Source organism: Hemitrygon akajei, chromosome 7, assembly GCF_048418815.1.
Source record: "Hemitrygon akajei chromosome 7, sHemAka1.3, whole genome shotgun sequence".
Taxonomy (NCBI): Eukaryota; Metazoa; Chordata; class Chondrichthyes; order Myliobatiformes; family Dasyatidae; genus Hemitrygon; species Hemitrygon akajei.
In genome coordinates, this window is record NC_133130.1 from 125,378,188 (window position 1) to 125,391,397 (window position 13,210).

At 46.2% G+C, this 13,210-nt stretch overlaps 1 protein-coding gene across 14 annotated transcripts in view; it reads right to left on the reverse strand.

Moving 5' to 3' along the window:
* The window catches only part of arvcfb (ARVCF delta catenin family member b), a 538,706-nt gene that overhangs the window by 174,732 nt on the left and 350,764 nt on the right, over nucleotides 1-13,210 (reverse strand). The gene's annotated exons all lie outside the window — the stretch shown is intronic.

Here is a 13,210-nt window from a genome sequence, read left to right on the forward strand (position 1 = left end):
CCCCCTCAACCCTCTACGCTCCAAAGAATAAATACCTAACTTGTTCAACCTTTCTCTGTAACTTAGGTGCTGAAACCTAGGTAACATTCTAGTAAATCTCCTCTGTACTCTATTTTGTTGAGATCTTTCCTATAATTCGGTGACCAGAACTGTACACAATTCTCCAAATTTGGCCTCAGCACCACCCTATCCACCTGAGATTCCACCTTCAGGGAACTATGCACTCCACAGACTTTTATTTTTATTTTATTGAGATATAGCATGGAATAGGCCCTTCAAGACATGCTGCCTAGTAATCTCCCAGTTTAATGCTAGCCCAATCACGGGACAGTTAACAACCACCAGTTAACTTACCAACCGCTACATCGTTGGTCTGTGGAAGGAAACAGGAACTTCCAGAGGAAACCCCACGCAGTCACCGGGAGAACATACAAATTTCTTACAGGCAGCTGCGGGAATTGAACTCATGTCACCAGTACTGTGACGTGTTGTGTTAATCACTATGCTACCATGCCGCCCTCTTCATGAAGTTCTCAATTCTTTACAAACGGATGCTAAAGGTGAAGATTTAAACTAGCAATATTTAGAATCAGTGAAATGAAATAGTTAAGCTTCAGCTGGTGATTATCGGAATTAGTCCAGAAAGCACTGTTTCTGCCCACAGGGTCTCAGCTCAATTCAATGTCTCATCTTTGCTGAAGGCCATGTTCAAAAGATTGAATTCCTACTAGTGACTCAGGACACGTCCAATGCAGAAAATCACCAACAATGCAGCATTGATTTCGCAATTAGGCAGAGCACAGCTGCCGCCAAAAGAGACAGGTGTAGCTTTTGGTGCAAGGAACTGAAGTCAAAATAATCAAATTGAACTTGGCTTCACTTGTGGCTATAGTTTGGGAACATTTCAAACCACCACAGAATGAGAATCAAACCACTTTCTCCCCCAGAACTTGATATGCATAAATTTATAAATTTGGTCCAATAAAAAAATACAGAAGTATGTTTTTAAAATCATTCAAGAGCTTAGCTGAATTCGGAATGGGAAAGTTCCTTTACATTTCCTGCTTAATTGAATGTTTATATCAATCTTCCCTTGCCATTTGAACTGTTACTAAATTCAAGCAATTGTAACTAAGACTCCTGATAAACAGAGTCAGCAACTTACAAAGTAACAGTGTCAGCTTTCAAGGGCAGATGCAGTTCTTCAAATGAACTAAAGGAACAGGTCCCCTTCCCACTCCACCCACACTGCAAACTGCTGAACAAAGATATTCAATTGCCAAAATTTACATACTTGTATCTATTTGGCCATGACTATCAAGTCAAGGTTATATAAAAAATACTCCCAAGAGCAAGAACAGAGGCGTTCTGCTGTCCTAACTGTACCAGGAGTGAATCTAGGACCATTTTATGTCTGAGCTGTCAAATTCGGCTCCAATAATATATGGAAAGTATGTTTCTTCAAACCGATTTATTGCACCCCTATCCCTCACACAGAATTCCTATGTCATTCTGGAGGAAGTCTCTATATGCCCTCCCCTCAGAATGCATGGGGCTTCCCACGATGCTCCTGTTTTCTCCCACAATCCAAAGATGAACCAGCTAGGTTAATTGGACATTGTAAATTGTCCTGTGATCAGGTTAGGTTTAATCGGGATCGTGGGGTTGCTGGAGCGACGTGGCTCAAAGGGCCTACTCCGTGCTGTATCACTAAACAAATAGATAAAAATCAATACTGTTATATTTCTCTCTTGCTCCGATGAGATGCATGGGAATGAATACCATTTTGTTTTAATCAAAATGTGTTTTTCACATTTGTGTTTTAACAATGTTTACCCTGGTCAACATGTTGGTCATGGAGGAATTAAAATATGGAAGAAAACATTGAACTTGAATAGGCCAAGGGCAGTGAAAGTAGACAAACCAATTGTCTTTGTTCCTACCTTGTGTTTGAAGGAATGGAGGTTCCCATTTTGTGAAGCTGCTCTGTAGCATCCATCTTGTGAACAGTTTGAGAACTTACTCAAGGATAATCTAATCAGAGCAAATCAATGTGGACACAAGGAGTTTCTGCTATCGATCTGCTAAACCCGAAATTATTCTCAGATAAGCTGTGTATCGAGTACAATGGCAAGTTTACAGAAGTAATCTCATTATTTTGGTCTAGTATCTGGGGGATCTAATTTGACTAGTTTGAACCAGAGTCAAAGAGAATAACAGAAGTCCCCAAGGCATGAAGTTGTGTAGCTCTTGGACCAGAGACAATAAGAAGCTGTTATAGTCAGTCAGATGACCACAACCAAACACAGTCTCCACACCATGATGAAGCTATACCAGAGCTGTATTCTACCCACAATCTCATACAGATCAGAATCCCAGCGCACGACAGAATGACCATGCCAAGCTGTCTTCACTCCACAGCACACTCCAAGGGACCTCCAGAAGATCCTCCATATTTTCAGGCCAAGAAAGATCTCCCACCACACTCTACTCCTCCAGTATCACCAAAAGGATGCAGCCACAATCATGAGGAAACTCTGGAGATGGATTGAGCACCTGATAAGAGAGGCCAACTCTATCATCAAGATAGCACTTCACTGGATCCATGAAGGGCGGAGGAAACTCGGGAGACCAAAAACAACTTGGAGCTGTAACGTAGAGGCAGGAATGAGGACCCTGAATCACACCTGGGGCACAAAAGAGAAGATGACCAAGGACAGACAGAAATGGAGGAGTTTTCTTGCTGCCCTAATCACCAGCAGCATAATAGGCAGAGAGAGAGATGACCTCAAACCAACAAGAATGAAGCTCATCATTTGAAATGATAAGCGTTTAAAATAATGAGCTTCAAATGCAAAGGCACGACAACTCCGGAGACTGACCATCTCAAGGAAGAACCGTTATGCCAGGGGTTGAGAGAAGCAAAAATAGATCATCCAGCCAATGGGAGATCCCCTATATTGGGGTTACAAATTTGAGAAGAGGTCTGAGTGAGTATTGGTTCAGAGGAAACAGAAGAATTCATGTACCAAGTTGTTGGCTTGAGGTCAACGTAGTTACATTGTTGTTTGTGCAGAAAGTGCGAACATCTATTAATTTCCCTAACCTAATCCATTGATGAATAGTCAACAAATAAACACCGGGATTATTTATGTAGTGGGCTTCGCACATGCTTAATACAGCATCTCTCAGATACACTAACTTAAAATCGCTCATTATCCAGTGAAACCCAAAGAAAGGTAGGAACTTAAAATTAATACAAAGAGGGTGGGGAAGTGGGAATGTTGAGTGGGAAATGATAAGGAGTCAGGTTAGATAGATGGGGTAAAAGGCAGAGGCCTTGTACCTCATCAGCACCACAAAAAAACTGTGTAAAAACCAGGAGATGTTGACTCTTAATAAAACTCCAAGGATACCATGAGAAGTTTGGAGTGGATGTGGGAGAGTCTGTGACCCAGAGGGTACAGCCTCAGAATAGAGTGAGGTCTATTTAGAATGGAGATGAAGAGCAATTTCTTTAGCCAGAAGGTGGTGAATCTGTGGAATTTGTTGCTGCAGATGGCTGTGGAGACCAGGTATTTAAGGCAGAGGTTGATTGATTCTTGATTGGTCAGAGCATGAAGGAATACAGGGACATGTCAGGACATTGGGCTGAGAGGGAAATTAAGCAAATGACAATCGGGATGATGTACAAAACAAACAAAATGCATCAGACAGTCAAGCAGGTCAAAGTTCCTCAGTGGAGCCTGTTAGGGCACATTTTGGAGTTAGGGTATATAGCAAAATTATTTTCATCAGCAACCAATCTTTAGACATGAATGTGGATTGGAGACAGAATTTAAAATGCACCCCTCAACACTAGTTTTCTTGGAACCATGGACTAGAGTTGATTGCAAACCAGACAATAGTGATCAACATTTATTTTGGCTGTCTGGAGCATGGGTGCAAAGAAGGAAGTGTGTGAAAACTATATGTAAGGAAGCACTGCAGGTACATTATACAAAAGAATAGCCTGTACCTTTGATCTTGAGCATGTAAAAATATCATGTAATATTGGGTCAGGATGCCTGTTGCTCGTTTTTGTTGAATAAAATAGTTCTACATCCACTAGCTTCAGTGTCTCTCTGGTGACTTTGTTCACGTTACAGCAAAGATGTTAGATGATGCCTGATATTTCCCTTCCTTTTTGGATTGTGACCACACTGACAAGGTCAACAGGTATTACCCATTCTGCACTTCCTCTCAACTGTTGTCTCATGTACCTTGTGGTGCCCTTTGGCAGGCAGGCAGGCAGAACAGTTCAATAGCATTCTCTCTTTCTCCAGAACTGCCAACAGAAAATCAAATAGGTGGATCTCCTTTTTTTTGGCCATTTAATAGCACGGATGGGTTAATTTAAAGCAAATCACATGCCAAAACTGAAAGAATGTTGTACTGTTGCTTCAGACCTCTGAACAGGCATTTCCTTAGGAAAAGAAATTAGGGTTAGAGTAAGGGTGGAAATATTTGTTAAACAAATCACCATTTCTGGGATTAAGCTAGATAAAACGGCACTGACTTCCCCAAACCATTTACTTTATTTAAGAAACATGCACAAATGTCCAGCACTGCACACAATCTCTTTAAACCAGGGACTCCCAACCTGGAGCCCACAGACCTCTCTGTTAATGGTAGTGCTCCATGGCATAAAAAAGTTGAGAACCTCTGATTTAAACCCATTTGAAACTATAATAAGTTGCTGATATTCAAAGTTATATTGGCCAAACAAAAAAAAAGCTTCTTGAATGTGAAAACTGATAATGCAAGGAACTTTGACGATAACTATACACACAAAATGCTGGATGGACTCTGCAGGCCAGGTAGCATATTTGGAAAAAAGTACAGTTGACGTTTTGGGCCAAATTCCTCCGGCATTTTATGTGTTGCTTCGATTTCCAGCATCTGCAGATTTTGACTACAGCTGCTGCATACCAAAATAACTGCACTTACTAAAAAGCTCTAAAATTGCAGATCTTGTTAATCCAATATGCTCCTATAAAGAGTGATGTGCAATGGCTTTTAGTTAAACCTTCCTATTTTTAAGCATCAAACCACAATATCCCTTTTTGTGCTTGATCTGCACAAATAAGATATCCTGAATTACTTGCTAAAAGGCAACAAAAAATCTTGACATAGGCAATGACAAAGTTTCTTATTCTGAATAATCTACAATATGCAAGAAGACACAAGATCTTGGCTTGCTTTCAGATCTGCTGATTCTTATTAAAATAGTTATGACTTTGGCAGTATGCTGCACAGTCTATGGCTGAGCAAGTTATTTGGCACAGCACAGGTAGAAAGGAAAGAACCCACTTCTAGATAGTTCCTTGATTGTATCCCCAAGTTTAATACAGCAGGAAATTCAGACACATCAGTGTCCCATAATCAAAGGTTCAGAAAACATTAATCACAAACTCAAAAAGCATTAGATGAAACATTCCCTACTCCTCTTCAGATAATGCAAACAGAATCTTTCATCTTCACTGTGGAACTGGTGGAGTATTTCTTTTCTCTTTCATCTATTCTGCCAGTTCATGCGCCGTTCCCTCAAAAGTGCTCTCAAGTACCTGCCCAGAATGTCCTGATGAAGGGTCTCCGTCCAAAACGTTGACAGCTGCCTGGCCTGCTGTGTTCCACCAGCATTTTGTGTGTGTTGCTTGAATTTCCAGCATCTGCAGATTTCCTCGTGTTTGCCAAACAACAGAAGTCTTTTCCTCAACACTCTCTCCTATACCGAATGAATTTACTCTTGCAGAGGTCATTCTAACTGCTTCCATAATGCCATTCTCCCACAGCACTCTTTAACATTCCACTGGGACATTTCTATGCCTCAAGCCCAGGATAACCTTTTCTTCCAAATTCCTTTCCATCTATCTCTACTACTCTACGCTACTTCCCCTACCTACCCCCCACCACCACACCCCTTTGTCACTTTCTGTCAGGATGTAGTTTTCCACGTTTCTGCTCCCCTTTACCATTTTCTTTATCTTGCAATTGCTACTTCACTATACAGTACTGTGCAAAAGTTTTTGCCACATATACAGCTAGGGAGCCTAAGACTTTTGTACAGTACTGTAGTAATTTTATGTATTGCACTGTACTGCTACTGCAAAAAAAAATCATGACTTGTGAGTGATGATAAACCTGATTCTGATATGGGTCTCTATTATGGAAAGGAAACAGGGAGAGGGAAATCATAGTTGGGAAAGGGGGATGGAAGAGGGGAGGGAGTGGGAAGCACCACAGAGAAATTCTGTAAAGATTAGTAAGACAATTGTATGGATCAAATTACCTTACCTGGTGTCTCAAGGCTAGGTGTGCCATGCCAACCCCCCCACACCCCAAGCACTTTTTCGCTGCCACCACATACCTCCCAGAATATACATACATACCACCTTCGCCAGTCCCAACAGCCTTTGCTCCCGCCAGATTTACAAACTTGCTCGCTGCTCCGCATTGACAAATACAGTACTGTGCAAAAGCCTTTAGGCACCCTAGAGATTTATATGTATCCATGACCTTTGCAGAGTACCATATATCAAGTCAGCAAGACAATTAAGGTAATGGTTTGAGATTGAATATTGTCAGATGCCCGAAAGCACATGCACAGTCTACAGCTCTGGAAACAAAAAATTAAATTGTCCTTCAGACACATTTTAACAACCACTATGATAAAATAATAGGTGGCAGGCAAATTATGTTGGAGATTATTTGGAGTTAACACACCTTTAAAATTCTGGAGGAAGGAGTAATAGAGACAATTGAATTTGCAGCCATGAAATTAATCTTGAGCTCATGCCAAGGGCTCATTTTTAAAATACAATGAAAGACCACTTGGTTCAAATTTTATTATTTTAAATGATTGTGTGGCAACCCACTTTCTGCGCAGGCGAACCGGCTCACAAATAGCCAGCGCGCGGGGAGAGACTTTGGTAATGCACCTCTGATTTCATTTCCGCCCGGAGAGGGCAGGCGCTAGGGATTAAATGCCAGCGCCGCGAAGTTTGAATAAACTAGTCTCGAAACGACTTACCGACTGCGTGTCGTTATTTCAGCGCTGTGTGTAGCACATCGCTACACTGGTGACCCCGACGGTCCAAACGGGATTTGGACCAAAGATGACCGACTCTTCATCTGTTCATACAGTTTCGCTAAAACTGCCGACTTTCTGGACGCTGCGACCACGCGTGTGGTTTAGCCAAGAAGAAGCCCAGTTCCAGATTCGGCAGATATCCTCTGATTCCACGCGTTACTATCACGTGGTGAGCGCCCTTGACCAGGAGACGGCCACCCAGGTTGCGGATTGGCAAATATGAAGCATTCAAGGCGCTGCTCATTGGGACCTTTGGCCTCTCACGGTGTGAGCGGGGTGCCCGCCAGCTTCACCTGGACGGTTTGGGAGACAGACTGCCATGGGGCATTGATGAACGAGATGCTGTCCCTGGCTGACGGACACAAGCCCTGCCTCATGTTTGAGCAAGCGTTCCTAGAGCGACTGCCCGGGGACATACATCTGCTGCTGGTCGACGCAGATTTCAGTGACCCCCAGAAGGTGGCGACCCAGGCAGACGTGCTGTGGAAAGCCAAGAGGGAGGTAATCCGTTGGTCAGATTACCAGGCCACGCGCCCAACAGCGGACCAGACCAGGCCCGGCAGGGGGGCGCACACAACACAGAGGCAGGAGTGAGGAGGCCAGTGAACAGTGGTGTTTCTACCACCAGCGGTGGGGCACAGAAGCCCGCCGTTGTCGCCGGCCCTGCAAGGACCAGGGCCAGCTGCCACTAATGACTATGGTGGCTGGCCACCAGGACAGCCCCCTGTACATCTGGGACAAACAGTCGGGACACCGCTTCTTGGTCGACACCGGAGCAGAGATCAGCGTCTTGCCCCCAACGGGGTACGACACCTGCAACAGGAAGCCAGGACCCACCCTGAGGGCCGCAAACGGCAGCATGATTCGGACCTACGGCACCCGCACAGTGCAGCTGCAGTTCGGCACCAGCTGGTTCACGTGGGACTTCACACTGGCCGCGGTGGCCCAACCACTCCTGGGGGCGGACTTCTTGCGAGCTCACAGCCTGCTGGTCGACTTGCAAGGGAAAAGACTGGTACATGCCGAGACATTCCAGATGTTCTCCCTGGGTGAAGCCAAGTTGCTGGCCTCACACCTGGACTCCATCACGCTGTCGGACAACGAATTCACCAGAATCCTGGCGGATTTTCCATCGATTCTGGCACCGCAGTTCACGGTAGCCATGCCCAGACACGGGGTACAGCACCACATTCCGACCCAGGGACCACCCCTCCATGCCCGTGCACGAAGGCTCCCCCCGGAAAAGCTCCGCCTGGTGAAGGAGGAGTTCAAGAGGATGGAGGAATCTACGAAGGTTCGATAGCCCATGGGCCTCCCCCCGCACATGGTGCCCAAAGCAGCCGGGGGTTGGAGACCATGAGGCGACTACCGCAGACTGAACGAGGCTACCACTCCAGACCGCTACCCCGTGCCGCACATACAGGACTTTGCAAAAAACCTGCAAGGGGCAAGAATATTTTCCAAAGTAGACCTCGTCCAGGGATACCATCAAATCCCGGTGCACCCTGAAGACATCCCCAAAACAGCACTTATCACCACTTTCGGCCTGTTCGAGTTCCTCCGAATGCCGTTCGGCCTGAAGAATGCCACACAGACGTTCCAGCGGCTAATGGACATGGTGGGACGCGACCTGGACTTTGCGTTCATCTATTTGGACGACATCCTTATAGCCAGCAGTTGTCGTCAGGAGCATCTGTCCCACCTCCACCAGCTCTACTCCCACCTGAGTGATTTCGGCCTCACGATCAACCCGCCAAATGCCAGTTCGGTCTCGATACCATTGACTTCCTGGGCCACAGGATTGCCAAAGACAGAGCAACACTTCTGCCCGCCAAGGTAGATGCAATCTGCCACTTTGCCCGGCCCAACACGGTCAAAGGCCTGCAGGAGTTCGTTGGTATGGTGAACTTCTACCGCCGTTTCCTCCCCTCAGCAGCCCGTATCATGCACCCTTTGTACACCCTGATGTCGGGTAAAGGCAAGGACATTACTTGGGACGAGGAGGCCGCGGCCGCTTTCGTTAAAGCCAAGGAAGCCTTGGCAGATGCCGCGATGCTGGTGCACCCCAGAACGGACGTTCCGACCGCACTCACGGTGGATGCATCCAACACAGCAGTCGATGGGGTGCTGGAGGAACTCATCGAGGGGCGCTGGCAACCCCTGGCATTCTTCAGCAAGCACCTACAACCACCCGAACTCAAGTACAGTGCTTTTGACTGGAAGCTGTTGGCACTGTATCTGACATCCGATATTTCAGGTACTTCTTAGAAGGCATTCTGCATTCAGAATGTTCACTGCATTCACAGACCACAAACCATTGACCTTCGCATTCACGAAGGTGTCCGATCCCTGGTCGGCTCGCCAGCAGTGACATCTGTCCTACATCCTCGAGTACACGACGGACATCCAGCATGTCTCGGGAAAGGACAACGTCATAGCGGACGCTCTCTCCAGACCAGCTGTCCAGGCCCTGTCCCTGGGGGTGGACTATGCAGCACTGGCAGAGGTGCAGCAGGCAGACGACGAGATGCCCAGCTACAGGACCGCAGTCTCAGGTTTGCAGCTGCAGGATTTTCTTGAAGGCCCAGGTGATAGGACCCTCCTGTGCGACGTGGCTACCGGCCAACCTCGTCCCATCGTCCCGGCAGCCTGGAGGCGGCGAGTTTTCGACTCCATACACGGTTTGGCACACCCATCTATCAGGACAACAGTCCGGCTGGTCTCCAGCAAGTTCGCGTGGCACTGACTTTGCAAGCAGGTCAGTGAATGGGCCAGAACATGCGCGCAGTGCCAAACAGCCAAGGTGCAGCGGCACACTAAAGCCCCGCCGCAGCAGTTCGAACCCACCCACTGGAGGTTCGACCACATTCATGTGGATATCGTGGGCCCCCTACCAGTGTCCCGAGGAGCGCGGTACCTCCTAACTATGGTAGACCGGTTCACGAGGTGGCCAGAGGCGGTCCTGCTCACCGACACATCTGCCGATTCCGGCGCCCGAGCGCTGATTGCAACCTGGGTAGCACGTTTCGGGGTACCGGCCCACATTACCTCCAACAGAGGCGCCCAGTTCACCTCCAGCCTGTGGTCGGCTGTGGCCAGCCTGTTGGGAATGCAGCTACACCACACAACTACCTACCACCCACAGTCAAACAGACTGGTGGAACGCTTCCACTGTCACTTGGAAGTCGGCTCTCATGGCCTGCCTGAGCGGACCTAACTGGGTGGACGAGCTTCCCTGGGTCCTGCTTGGAATTCGTACAGCACCCAAAGAGGATCTGCACGCCTCGTCGGCCGAGTTGGTGTACGGCGCGCCCCTGGCTGTCCTGGGAGAGTTCATACCAGCCCCAAGGGGGCAAGAGGAAGAACCCGCAGCAGTCCTGGACAGGCTACACGAAAGGCTCGGCAACCTGGGCCCCGTACCGACTTCACAGCAAGGACGGACCCCGACCCATGTACCCAAAGACCTGCAGAACTCTAAGTTTGTGTTTGTACAAAGGGGCGGACACTGGACACCGCTACAGCGGCCGTACGAGGGGCTGTTCATGGTGATCAACAACAACGGGTCCACGTACATTCTCGACATTGGGGGGAGAGGGGTGGTTTTCACGGTGGACCGACTCAAACCAGCCCATGTAGACTTGGCACAGCCGGTCGAAGTTCAGGCACCACAGCGCAGAGGCAGACCTCCCAAACAGAGGCTGATCCAGACTATGGACATCAGGGGGTGTATCGCCAGTTCTGGGGGGGGGGTTTGTGGCGACCCACTTTCTGCGCAGGCAAACCGGCTCACAAATAGCAACGCGCGGGGGGAGACTTTGGTAATGCACCTCTGATGCCATTTCCACCCGGAGAGGGCGGGCACTAGGGATTAAATGCCAGCGCCGCGAAGTTTGAATAAACTAGTCTCGAAACAACTTACCGACTGTGTGTCGTTATTTCAGCGCTGTGTGTAGCACATCGCTACAATTGCATATTTCAGTATCTTCTAGGTATCAGCAATAGACTGAATCATTAACATAGAACAAAGAACAGTATAGCACAGGAACAGGCCATTCATCCCACAATGTTGTGCTGAACTAATTACATTAGTAATCAAATAACCAAGTACAGTACTATGCAAAAGTCAGTGCGTGTGTGTATGAGTGGCTAAGACTTCTGCATTGTACTGCACTATATGTGTTAATGTGGAGCGGAGAGTGAGTTTGTAAATCTGACAGGAGCAAAGGATGTTGGGAATGGCGAGAGGGGAGTGCTATAACCCTTCAATCCCTTCCACTCATATTCCTCTCCAAATGCCCCAAATATTGCAATTATACCCACCCTGAGCACTTCCTCTGGCAGCTCATTCCAGATACACCCTACCCTCTGTATAAAGATGTTACCTCTCAGGTATCTTTTAAATCTCTGTGGCCTCTAACTTTGATTTCAGAGCCCTGGGGAAAAGAATATAAACCTCCACCTTATCCATACCCCTCATGATTTATACACCTTTATTCTTTCCTTTCATTCTAGAGGTGAGCAGAAAAGATGTGTCATCTAGCAAAGATCCAGGAGAAAGTGTAGATACAAATCCCACCAAGATTTTCTTCAGCTCAGAGTATTTTAAAGGTTTGGTCCAACACTTGGTTTCCCATAGCATCTTGCAACAGGAATTGTTATGTATGAGTACAAGAGATGGGATGTTATGTTGACGTTGCATAAGATGGTGGTGAGGCTTAATTAAGAGTACTGTGTGAAGTTCGGGTAACCTACCTAAGATATCAATAAGGTTGAAAGAGTACCAAGAAAATTTACAAGGATGTTGCTGAGTCTTGAGGCTATAGGGAAAGGTTCAATAGTTTCGGACTTCATTTCCTGGAGAATAGGAGAATGAGGGGAGACTTGATAGAGGTATACAAAATTAGGAGGGATATTGATAAGGTAAATGCCAGCAGACTTTTTCCACTAAGGCAAGTTGAGACTCAAACTAGAGATCATGGGTTGAGGGTGAAAGGTGAAATGTTTAAGGGGAACATGAGGGGGAATTTCTTCACTTAGAGGGTGGTGAGAGTGTCGACAGAGCTGACATTGCAAGTGGTGGATGTGGTTCAATTTCGACATGTTGGATAAGGACATGGAGGGTGGGGTATGGAGGCCTATGTCCAGATTGATAGGACGAGGCAGAATAATAGTCTGGGATGGACTGGATGGGCCAAAAGGCCTGCTATATTGCTCTATGAATTCTGGTCATTGCTCTGGTCAACTTTGGCTCACCATGAATTTTGCATTCTTGCCAAAACCATGACTACAAACATTGATTATTTTACAACTATTTAGGATCAATGTCAGAATAAACTGGATTAATAAATATCACTTTACATGCACTTAAAAGCAAGTCAAACCACTTGAACAAAATGATCATTGTTTTGACATTTGGTGCTGTATCCCAACACTCTGAAAACTCTAGCTATGCAAGGTTACATGGTACAAGTATGGTATTAGACATATCAACGCTGGGGGAAAAGGTACTGGCTGTTAACTTATCTGATCCCCAAACTGATTCAGAATCAGATTTAGTATCGCCAGTATATGCCCTAATACATAAATGTATATTAAATAATTTAAAAGTAGTGCAAAAACAGAAATTAAAAAGGTTGTAATGAGGTAGTGCTCATGGGTTCAATGTCTATTTAGAAATTGGATGATAGAGGGGAAGAAGCTGGTATTGAATCGTTGAAAGTGTGCTTTCAGGCTTCTGTCAATCCTTCCTGATGGTAGTAAGGAGAAAAGGGCATGTCCTGGGTCCTTAATGATGGACACCGACTTCCCAAGGCACCACTCCTTAAAGATGTCATGAATACTATGGAGGCTAGTACTCATGATGGAGCTGACCAATTTTACCGCTTTCTGCAGTTTACTTCGATCCTGTACGGTAGCACTTCTCCCCCCATAACAGATGGTGATTCAGCAGGTTAAGGTGACTGGAATTAAGAATTTTTCAGACATGTAACTCTGGGGAAAGGAAAGAACAACACTATACCAACATTATTATTACTACAATAAATTGCAATTAGCACAGCAAGGGGCATTAAATAATAA